Here is an 11,450-nt window from a genome sequence, read left to right as displayed (position 1 = left end):
GCTTTTGAAACCAGAAAAAGTGTGTGTGTGTACGTTTGTTTAGGACTGGCACGCGCTCAGGGGGGTGTGTGCGTGTGAGGGTGGGTAATTGTGTGTGTGGGGTGTGTCTCTGCATGGGGGTGCTTTTGAAACCAGAAAAGGTGTGTGTAAGTTTGTTTAGGATTGCCGGCTTGTCTTCAATTGGTCTAGGCACTTTCCATTTTATTAACCCCCAAGCCCTTTCAAATACGTATTTATCTCACCTTCAAACGTGTGGGGGCTAAAAAAGTGAAAAAGCCCAGGCATAAGACATCAGGTCTAGACGAACTCCTACTGTTTAAAACATATGTTATTTTCTAATCAGCGCATATACTAACGGTCCCCCACCCCGGGATATAAATTTACAACGGACACCCCAACGCTGTGCTATGAAGCATAAGTGCAATATCGGCAGACCGAATATGTCGGGACACCCGCCTGTGGTTTTGGGTCTCTAGACATTCGAGTACTTTATATGGCCCTTTTTTTTGCATACAGGATGACGCCCGAAAAAAACGGCGCCCCCCAGCTCTGCAAACTCATGGCAGGATAGTGAAACTATCCAGACCGTAAGACATCCCGTAGCGCACCTCAAAAGACTCCGGGCCAGCAGACATAAGAGTTATCAGGCCAACAGATAATCTCGGAATCGGTCCTAATGGAGCTTTCTGAAGGTGAGTTAGTGAAAATAATATATTAGATTTGGAGAGGTATTTTCAGGGACAATGATTTTAAGGTAATATGTCAAATGCCCGTATTCTCATATTTTAAAAATGTGTATATTTCGTATATATGTCAATATTATCTAACGTCTGTAGGCTCGCAATCCTTTACGCAGATGCTCCGTGGGCTAGATGATTTGGAACCGAATTTGTCAGAGTGCGTGCAGCGCCGAAAGCAGCCAGTCTCCGTCACACTATTGTAAACGTAAGTTCAATAGTAAAATAAAATAAAAATCCCTAAGAAAATGTATACATTAAAAAACAAAAAGTGTGAACCCTATATTAAAAGCTATTTTTTGTGTTTACAGCGGACAGACCCAAAAGAAGGATCACGGGTGCTTCGTGTACTCTGAACGAGGACATCGATGCTATTCTGCCTTTCTGTTCGAACGGGTTTACCCTAACACCACCCAGGAACCAAGCACATATTTCCTCCCCAAACAGGGCACAACATCGGCGCAAGTGCATTGCGAAGAATCTCCCAGGCCCAAAAAGTTACTTCTTCAAGAAACGGCCCTACACGGACATGGTATGAAGCCCTTATGTTATTAGTAATACAGAGTTTATTATAATTTATACATTTTTATGATTGAAAATGCTAAAACAATGACAAAGAATGTTTTTACAGACTCCTCCCCGGCGTATAACGGCACAGAAGACCATACACACCGAGAACCCGCGGAGGATTTCGGAGCGCCTGACATTCACAATAAAACAAGGAAAACTGATGATTTCAAAGTTTTAAATGACATTTCACAGGTAGACGACTGGCTATTCTGTAACGCAGCCAATCTTCTTGATTCCTCCAATTCTTATGTAGAAACACCCAAACCTGAAATAGACCACGCGGAGTTTATCAAGGCCTTTTCAAAGGCTCTAAAATCCAGAAATGTCTTGCTACACCAACGAATGGTTGATTTACTCGAGCGGCAATACAGTCAGGATCTATCCTTCTGGCATAGAACAATGCCCCGGTTGTTAAAACGCAAATACCGGCGCTAAAACCAGTTACCGAAATGGACGTGCCTATAATTGAGACAGTTGAAAGCCTTTTGGCGAAAATACCCGCCGATCTACTAGCTTTAATTGAACGGATGAACGAGGGTGTGGTATCAGACATAAATCCGATAGACGAAAATCTATTTTCCCAAATTCCCGCGACCTAATTGAAATAATTAAACATATGAACGAGTCAGGAACAACATATGAAAACCAATTATCTCAAATCCCGCCAGCCCTAGTTTTTTTAATAAACCAGATGAACGAGAGCCTGAGAACTTCTACATCTACCCCCCCCCCCCAAGCAGCCCGCTATTAATGCCCCTTTCAGAAGAGTCTGAAACGGAATATGATGTTTTTGAGGAATTGGAAAATTGTCTAATAAATCAGGAGGGAGATGGTCTTGATAGAAGTGTCAGGGTTGTGTACAGAAATAAATTCAGCAATACAGAGATTAGACAGTTTTTCAATTTCACATGGGTGAATCAAAATCTCGATTATGCTGTTTTTTACGTGATGATTTTGGATACTCTGAACGAACTGTTAGAGAGGGCAAGAGATTATAGCGAACCTCGTGATGTCTTACAGTTGGAAATTTGTGGAGATAGCATGCAAAACAGTGTCTCTCTTATTTTACCCAATGGTGAAGCAGATCTTGAACAATTTATAGCCCTGCTGGAACGACTTGTTCAATCAAATTTATCCATCATAGCCGATAGGTCGCTGGAGCTTGTTGTGCAAATAATAAGGCATCCCCTGGGTGGTGGGGGGCAGAGAAGGAAGCTAGATAGCCTAATGCAATCAGAAATCATAAACAATAAAAGGGCATGCCTCATAAACGTTCACAATCACGGTAATAAGCTATGCTTTGCAATAGGCCTAGCATATTTACTAAACCGAGGATGTACGGATCTAGAGGCGTTGCAAAAGGCTAGAGAGCTTCAAAATGCTGTCGGTCTGGGTATACAGGATGCTGTCGCATTCTCTGACATAGTCAAATTTGAAAACTTTCTGAACATCAAGATTGTGGTTTTGTACCACAGTAGAGCTAATGCTTCTCTCTTGAAATTCCAAAACAACCCCCAACCTCATCCTCAGATCCTGTACTTTTATGTGCAAAACGACCATTACTATGCCATTACCAACATCGGAGCGTTTTTAGGCGCACCATATGTGTGTCCAGCCTGTCATACCGGCTACACCCGAAAGGGTGGCCACTCGTGCCGTTATAACTGTTCCGTATGTCTGGATGAAAAATGTCCGATGCAGCCCTTAAACCTGACACCCTGTGCCGATTGTCACAGGACATGCCGTTCGGCCTACTGTTACGAAAAACACAAAATTGAAACATGGCACCCCAAGGCCTGTAAATCTGTAAGCAGTTGTGATATTAACAGGAAATGTCCAAAATGTCAATGCAATTACAACCTTAAAATAGACAACCCTAAACCTCATGTGTGTGGAATCATTCATTGCCCAATCTGTAAAGGGCCTTTGAAAAGCAGAGACTCTGAAGTTGTTCAAGAAGTGCCCCACGAGTGTTATATTCAGCCCTTGGCTGAAGATGAACATTCAGAGAAATACGTTTTTTATGATTTTGAGACTAATCAACAATCAGGGGTTCATTTGCCTATTTTTGTATCTACCATGACTTTCAAGGGGGATAAGTGGTCAGCTGAGGGACCCAATTGTGCACTCCTCTTTCTAAAACACTTCAGAAAACCCCAGTACAGAAACTTTACGTTTATAGCGCACAATTCTAGAGCATATGATTCGTACCTTCTTTTGAACCCTCTGATACAGCAAGGCGTTGCACCCAGTGTCATAGCTCAAGGTAGTAAAATCTTGTGTTTTGTAGACCCCGCTTTCAACCAGAGATACATTGACAGTTTAAGCTTCTTACCCATGAGATTGTCTCAAATGCCCGAGGCCTTGGGTTTTGAGAACTCTGTGAAAGGTTGGTTTCCCCATTTTTTTACATCTGAGGAGAATTTACACTATATAGGATCTTATCCGAGACCTGAAATGTACGGTTGTGATCAAATGTCTCCCAAAGAGCGAGAGAGATTCATGACATGGTACGAGACAGTATGTCACAGCACTTTTGATTTCCACAAAGAGATGGAGTCATACTGTGACAACGACGTGGTTATCCTTCGCGAGGGGTGCCTCAGATTCAGAGCAGAGGTCATCAAAGATGCAGGCATTGACCCCTGGAGTTGTACAACTATTGCATCGGCATGCATGAAAACCTATCGTACACACTTTCTACCTCTAGCATCTATAGCTATCCCCTCGCCTGAAAACTACCGACGCCAATTTAAGTCATACTCTAGTGGCTCCATTCAGTGGTTGGAGTACTTGGCCCAGGATAAAGACATTTTTATTCAACATGCTTTGAATAGGGGTGAGAAGGCGTTTGGGCCTTATCATGTAGATGGATACACACAGATTGACGGTGTTGAGGCCGTGTTTGAGTACAACGGTTGTTTCTTCCACGGGTGTAAATCTTGCTTTGAGCCACAGGCCCTGTGTGTCCTAACCCAAAAGACTTTTGGTGAAATGTACCTAGAGTTTCAAGACAAATGTGAATCTTTACAGGCTACTTATGGTTTGAAAGTGAATGTTATGTGGGAGCATGAGTGGACCGCACTCAAAAAGTCTGATCCTCATGTTCGAGCTTTCCTTTCCAGCTTTGACCCACCAGAACCCTTGGAGCCACGACAGGCCCTGTATGGAGGCCGTACCAATGCTTTGACCTTGCGGTATGTAGCGCAACCAGACGAGACAATAGGTTATGTCGATTTTACATCTCTTTATCCTCATGTAATGAGTTCCTCATGCTATCCTATGGGGCATCCTGAAATTATTCACCGCGACTTTGACTTACCCCAAAACTATTTTGGTCTGATCAAAGCAACGGTCTACCCTCCTAGGGGTTTGTTTATACCAGTGCTGCCTTACAAGGGACCTCAAGGAAAACTTTTCTTTCCCCTATGTCGCACCTGCAGTGAAAACAACAACCAGGAAAAGCCTTGTGATCACTTAGATCAGGAAAGAGCCCTTACAGCTGTCTGGGTTACACCTGAATTCACAAAGGCTCTAGAGAAGGGGTATCGTGTGGCCAAAATCTTTGAAGTGTGGAACTTTTCCAGGAAATCAGACACTCTTTTTAAAGAGTACATCAAGACCTTCTTGAGATGCAAGCAGATGGCTTCAGGCTATCCTTCATCGGTCACAGATCAAGAGAGCAAAGACAAGTACATTCGAGACTATCATGACAGAGAAGGCATTCTTCTTGACCCTGACAGAATAGAGGTCAACAAGACCAAACGAAATGTGTCGAAATTGTACTTAAACTCGCTTTGGGGGAAGCTTTCGCAGAGATGCAATATGCTAACAACGACGATCATTAAAGACCCCAAAGAATTTTTGGAATTTGTTTTTTCGGACCAATACGAAATTTCACACTTTTCATTCTTGAGTCAAGACATTGCCCTGGTGCAATGGAGACGTAACACAAAGTGGGTTCTACCCCCAGGTAATGTAAATGTGTTTCTTGCAGCATTTACCACGGCCTATGGCCGACTTGAATTGTACGCCCTCATGGAGCAGCTTCAGAGGAGGGTTCTTTACCACGACACAGACTCTGTGGTCTATGTAAGCAAACAGGGTGACTGGAGCCCCCCGCTTAGCAACTATCTGGGTGGTTTAACGAGTGAACTCAAAGATGGCGACCATATCACAGAATGGTCCTCCTGTGGGCCCAAAAGCTATGCTTTTAGGACTAAAGACAATCACGTGGTGTTGAAAGCCAAAGGCGTGACTCAAAACTACGAAAATGCCCCGCGTGTAAACTTGGAATCAATCACACGCTTGGTCGAGGGGTTCATAAACGATCGGAATAGTGACTTGGAGATTTTGAGCTCCTACAAAAAAATTGTTAGGGATAAAAAGGGCTTCCATCTCAGGAATGCCCCACTTACTAAAAGATTCAGGGTAGTCTATGACAAGAGAATGCTTTTACCTAACGGGACCACACTGCCCTTTGGCTACTGACTTATGCTACAAGCCCCAGTGTGTCTTAAAGCTTAAGATATAATGGCTGCTGTAGAAGGTTTTGACCCCCGGTTGCAACTACCATTTTCAGCCTTAATCGCAGGCCCCTCCAACAGTGGTAAAACTTGTTTTGTAAAAAGTATTTTAGAGAATTCTGAACATGTGTTATCTCAGAAGCCTGACAATATTGTGTGGTGTTATTCATGTTATCAACCTATGTATGATGAATTGTTGAAGAAAATAAAAATCAAGTTTGTTGAAGGAATACCTGAATCCCTGTCTGATGATGAACTTTTACCTCCACATAAAAACAATCTGCTGGTTTTGGACGATATGCTATTTGCAGGTAGCGAACATCCTGAAATTGCACGAGCATTTACCCAATATACTCATCATAGAAACCTGTCTGTGCTTTACTTGGTGCAAAATGTGTTTCACCAAGGTAAAAACAGATCAGATCTCATATTATCCCTATGTGAGATTGCTTTGAATCTTCTCAAAGGGCGCATTCCACTCACCCTGACCCAATTAAAAAAATTAAAGAGACAAAAAACCGCGATCAAACTCTTTGCCAATAAAAGAGCCAGTCTTTGAAAGAAAAGACATAGCCTACAACAGTCTGGGGGTTTTCTTCTGCCGTTGCTAACTATAGCTGTGCCCTTCATCACCAGCCTTATTGCTGCCAGGCGTGGGGGTTGAACACAGAGTGTGATGGCAAATAAAATGTACTTGGTGCCTCAACAAGAGTTGGATAGACTTAAAAAACAAATGCAGGGTCCTGAAAATATCAGACAAACAGCGGAAAATGATTTGGATACGGCCATGAAGGATGTTTTGAACCGAAAAGAATTGAACCCCTATGATAAGGTTAAAAAATACACAAACCTCTTGCAAAGGTATTTGACCTTGGTAAATCAAGGTGAGAGAGATACCAACCATTTAACGCTTTCCCTACCTGAACCTTTAAAAGATGACGCGCTTAGAGAGAGCCATCCCCCGGTAATGCCTGTACCTGCGATCTTACCGGCTGAAGATCATATGCCTGTTGAAGATAATGTTATGCATGACATGTTGACACATGTTCCGGCACGTAACAGGAAAAATGCTAGATACATTATGAACAAGCTAAAAGACTCAAAGGGGACCGCTACTTGGAATGACAAAGGAGAGTTTATCCTTCAGGGCGCTGTTGTCAAGGGTTCACATATGTTTGACTTGCTTAAAAGTACCACGGCAGCCCACAAGGTTGCTGATGACCGAAGACCACCAGGGTGGCCTCAGTTTCTTAAGGCCCTGGCAATCCTCAACATTCCCCTCTCGGGGGTACCTAACCATAAGCTTCGCCAACAGATTCAAGCTTTAAAACAAAACCCTTCACCGAGCTACAGCACCCCTAAAGATGTCCCAACAAACCCTCCCCCCTATGAAGGGGATGATGATGACTCATTTAGCCCCATGAACGCCTCCGGACCTTTTCCTAATCCCGATCTCTCGGGGTGGTTAGACTTTTGAATGAATTTTGAATGACTTTTGAATGAATTTTGAACGACTTTTGAATGACTATGATTAAATTCAATAAAGTTTATTAGAAAAATTAAGCAATTTAACATTTGTGGCATTCTTGAAACATTTGACGTGAGCATACGCCTTGATTACACGGTCTTAAAGGACACATATTTGAACACTTTTGATATTTTCTAACAAAACAATCTACCACGCTATCATTACTTCTTAAATCATCATTATAAAGAGACATCACATCTTCAAAAGAAACTCCACGGGCTCTTTGGCACAGGTAGAATACACAGTGTTGACCACATTTAGTGGAAAGGTTATCTTGCACTTGTTTGATGCTGTAGTAGATCTTTGATCCGTTTTTGGTCAAAAAATCTTTAATAGATTTGGGAAAATGTGAAAAACCAGGGGGAAAGCCGTAGGAATAAAAAAAAGTTGAGATTTTTCTTCCTCCTTCATCTTCTAGTGTCACAGCTAGCCAGTGTTCACCTGGCATGTGTTTAGGATGGGTATTGACAATAAACATGGCCGGCCGCTCAGGCCATTTCTCAATAGGTAATTCATCACAAGCCCACACTCCATAAAATTGTTTTCCAATCAAGCGGGTCATGAGCCCTTCCAACTCTTGGGTATTCATGTCTTTGCTCAACAGTCCTTAATAATAATCCACTAAGACCTGTCTTCGGGCATTCACTTCCAAGATTGAATCAGAGCACGCATAAACAGTCATGCTAACTGTACAGGCTAAAGGTGTACGGAAACGCATTTCCAGCCTGAGGTTGCCTTGGGACACCACAGACAGATTTCCTGAGGTGTCATCATCGGGGGATAAATTGAAAGCATACAATGTGTAACCCTCTGCAAAATCATTTCTGTCAATAGGTAAAGAGAGATCTTTTAGATGCCTCCCGGTAGCCAGGAATAGATTGTAAAATTCTCGCACAGATATGTTGTTATTAAATTGCGGTTGGAAAGCCTTAGCAGGGACCTGACGTCCGTCCTGACAGAGAGCTACATACTCTGCATTGAAGTGTTGAAAATTAAATGGGTTTTTATGTAAGCTGCCCGTATTAGAGGCGTGATCAACCAAACCTATAACCACATAGCGGGGTAAAGGGCCTAGAAAAAGGTTTTCCTGACTGCAGATTCTACTGCCCACAGGTATGCTAAAGGTTTTCATGGTAATTCTTTGGAGAGGGTAAAGGGCATTTCCTTTCATCAAAGCCTGTGTGTGACCCAGACGAACTGCCGGAGATACAGACACTTTTTTAATAAAAAGCGTTGCCCCCAACACTTTTAAACTAAAGTCACCGTCTTGGGCAGACATCAGACAAAACTCATCCTTGGCCCTGGTTAATTTGAGTCTTAAATCAACCGAATTTAAGAGTAAACGTTCTTGAAAGAAAATGTCAGAGTGTATAGGCCCTAGCAGATGAAACTCTCGAGATTCGACACAGTAGCGAGCGCGTGCCTCCAGTCCTTTGTTTGCACCGGTGGAAGGGTCTATCGATTCCATAGAGACTCCTGCAGTATCCTTGCTAAACAGCCCGGCGCTGAATTGTGTCTTGAGAGTGTCTTCGGAGTAGTTGAGTAAACACTCCATGATGGCCCTATAGGGGTATGTGGCACTGCTTTGACTGATTAGATGTTCACCCAAAGTCACATCCACTTGGGAGAAGATGGTGGCCAAGGGGTAATTAATGAGACTCACTTTGGCATCGTTTGCAATATTAGTACCATCTCTTTTGGTCACTTTTAGACGTAAATGCACCAAGGTGTTGTTGAGGTCCAGATAGTTGTCACCGTGGCCTGGTATGAAAAATTCTATAGGACCGTTGTCGGTAATGGCCGAGAGTGGCGCTATCTCCACATAACAGGACCTGTCTATTGAATGTTGGGTTAAGGGGGCCGTGAAAAGATCGAGCTCTGTCTTTATAGCTTCAGAGGACATGCGGTGTAAAAGAGCCATGTTTCTTGGTTCTTTTAGAAAATACTTCCGAGTATTCTTTTTGTCGTTTTAGGTCCAGACCTCCTCACTTTACCACGTCTTTGACTTACTAAGTTTCTTTTAACGGTTAACCTCTGCTTTTTAGGGGCAGACCTGAGCCTTATACCTGGAGGTCTCTTTTTTGGTCTTCGAGACAACATCATAAGCCCCGAGCCTTCTTGATGCTCGGCATCTGGTGACGCCCTTCGGGTCATAGCATTGGCTACAACCTCACTTACTATATTTTTAGCCGCTGATTTTAAATGCGGTTTGGCTATGCTGAGGCCTCTCTTCATAAACGGTAAAACCATCCTAAAGAGGTTACGAAATATACCGCCTATCCCCGAACCGTACATGGTCGGGGATCCATGATAGCCGGGTAACCCATTACCCACTTGATCAACATAGTATGAGACGTAGCGGTTAGGGTCGAGATGGTGGTTTTGTTCCATAACCATTTTTAATTTATTTTGTATTGTGTTTATAAAAAAAACTATATAAAATAATAATTTATAATACTAATAAGATATTATATATGTAGAGAGGCTTTGGAGGGCCTAAAGTGGAGTTTTACAATCGTTTTACCATAAGTAAATTCGATGTTTTCGTTCTGATCCGTTTTAAGCTCAACCAGAATGTTCTCAATATATTTCTTGCTTACAGGTACGTAGTGTGGCTTGTCGTAGATGACTGTGACTATCCCTCCATCCTTTCCCTCTATATGAACTGTTCTCAGGAGGGGCACACAACTGTCTCCTACCCTCTGATATGATATGATGTCGCTATACACAAATATGTTGTAAAACCCTGCATGTATATCCGCAGGGAATGGGGTTATTTTATCTTTCACATACGTTCATTTATTGGGAACCAGCCCCAACATGTAGGCTAAATTACCGGTGGTCTTTATACCCCTATCCGCAGTCCCTGATAGTTGTACACGTTTATGAATAGGGTTGTAGCTCAAGAGTATTTCCGTATTGTTCTGGGTTAGGAGTTCATTCAACTCTGAGACGATCCTGTCGACGGTTCTATAGAACCCTTTTTTAATCTTTATAAGTTTCGCAGGTTCCGATATCCTTTTGCAATAAAAATCCCGGTCCTTCTCTTTGATATTATACCAGCTGTGGGGGTATGTAATCTCGCTGAGACCTACTTCCCAGGCCTCGGATAACTCTATAGGCTTTGGAAAGTTGGTTGTATAATTAGAACATTTTGATCTTACTATATATGTGTGCAGACGCATTACTGGGGAGGGTCAGGTAGAAGCCGCTATGTTCCATGATGCACTCCCGTGTACACTCGAATGACGATGTATTTATCATGCCTGAGGGTTTACGTTAACCCCCGTTGCCTCCACCACATCTTGCTCTAAAACCCAACTGTTAAACTTTTGGGGCCAGTTTTTCCAACGGACCAAGACCCATTTTTTGCCCCTTTCTCTCTTATGATCTAGAATTTCCTCCACGTGAAAGACTTTGTCTTTAACCACCTGTACCTTCTGTAGCTCCTTCTCGTAAAACGATCCCTCTATAAGCTCCCCGTCATAATCTTTTAATTTGTAGACAGGGGGTATGCGAGGTAGACATTCGGTAACGGTGAACACTTCGTCACTATAACCTTGCTCATATTTCTTGTCGAAAACACCCCTCAACTTTGATATACGTACCATGTCCCCCACTATGAATTTAAAATCAATTTTTTTCTTACGGCGAAGGGGGAACAAACCATACAGATTTTTAAAGACTTGAAAAGAGTTTTCAGAAGAGACCTCTGCGGGCTTCATCCTTATACTCTTATGGTAGCTGTAGTTGTAACTCTTTACTAAATCTTGAACTATATCGATATATCTATGCATGTTGTGAGCTGTAAAATATCTCCACATCCGCTCCTTCAGAGTGCGGTTAAAGCGTTCGACAACTGAAGCTTTCAAATCCGAGCCTGTAGCAAAATGTACTATATTATGCTTCTTCATGAGTTTCTGAAAAGTATTATTAAAAAATTATTTTCCGCCATCAGTCTGCACTTTCTTGGGGACTCCGCCTTCCTTCAAGATAGATTCAAAGGCCCTGGTCACCTCTGCCCCACTCTTATTTCTTAAGACCCTTACAAAGGCCATTTTAGAGAAAATATCTATAACCGTTAGCATG

General features: G+C 42.6%; 1 long non-coding RNA gene across 2 annotated transcripts; it reads left to right on the top strand.

Moving 5' to 3' along the window:
- Nucleotides 1–602: 602 nt before the first annotated feature.
- On the top strand, nt 603–1,903 carry LOC115156977 (uncharacterized). 2 transcript variants are annotated; one of them, XR_003868366.1, is made up of 4 exons: nt 603–692; nt 857–945; nt 1,049–1,269; nt 1,369–1,903. It is a non-coding gene; the product is annotated as an uncharacterized LOC115156977 (long non-coding RNA). The 2 variants fall into 2 exon arrangements; XR_003868365.1 differs by having other exon boundaries at nt 620–692; nt 837–945.
- The last annotated feature ends 9,547 nt before the right edge of the window (nt 1,904–11,450 follow it).

The sequence above is a fragment of the Salmo trutta genome, chromosome 21 (assembly GCF_901001165.1).
Source record: "Salmo trutta chromosome 21, fSalTru1.1, whole genome shotgun sequence".
Taxonomy (NCBI): Eukaryota; Metazoa; Chordata; class Actinopteri; order Salmoniformes; family Salmonidae; genus Salmo; species Salmo trutta.
Note: the sequence above shows the minus strand (reverse complement) of the source record. Positions and strands in the feature narration are given on the sequence as shown.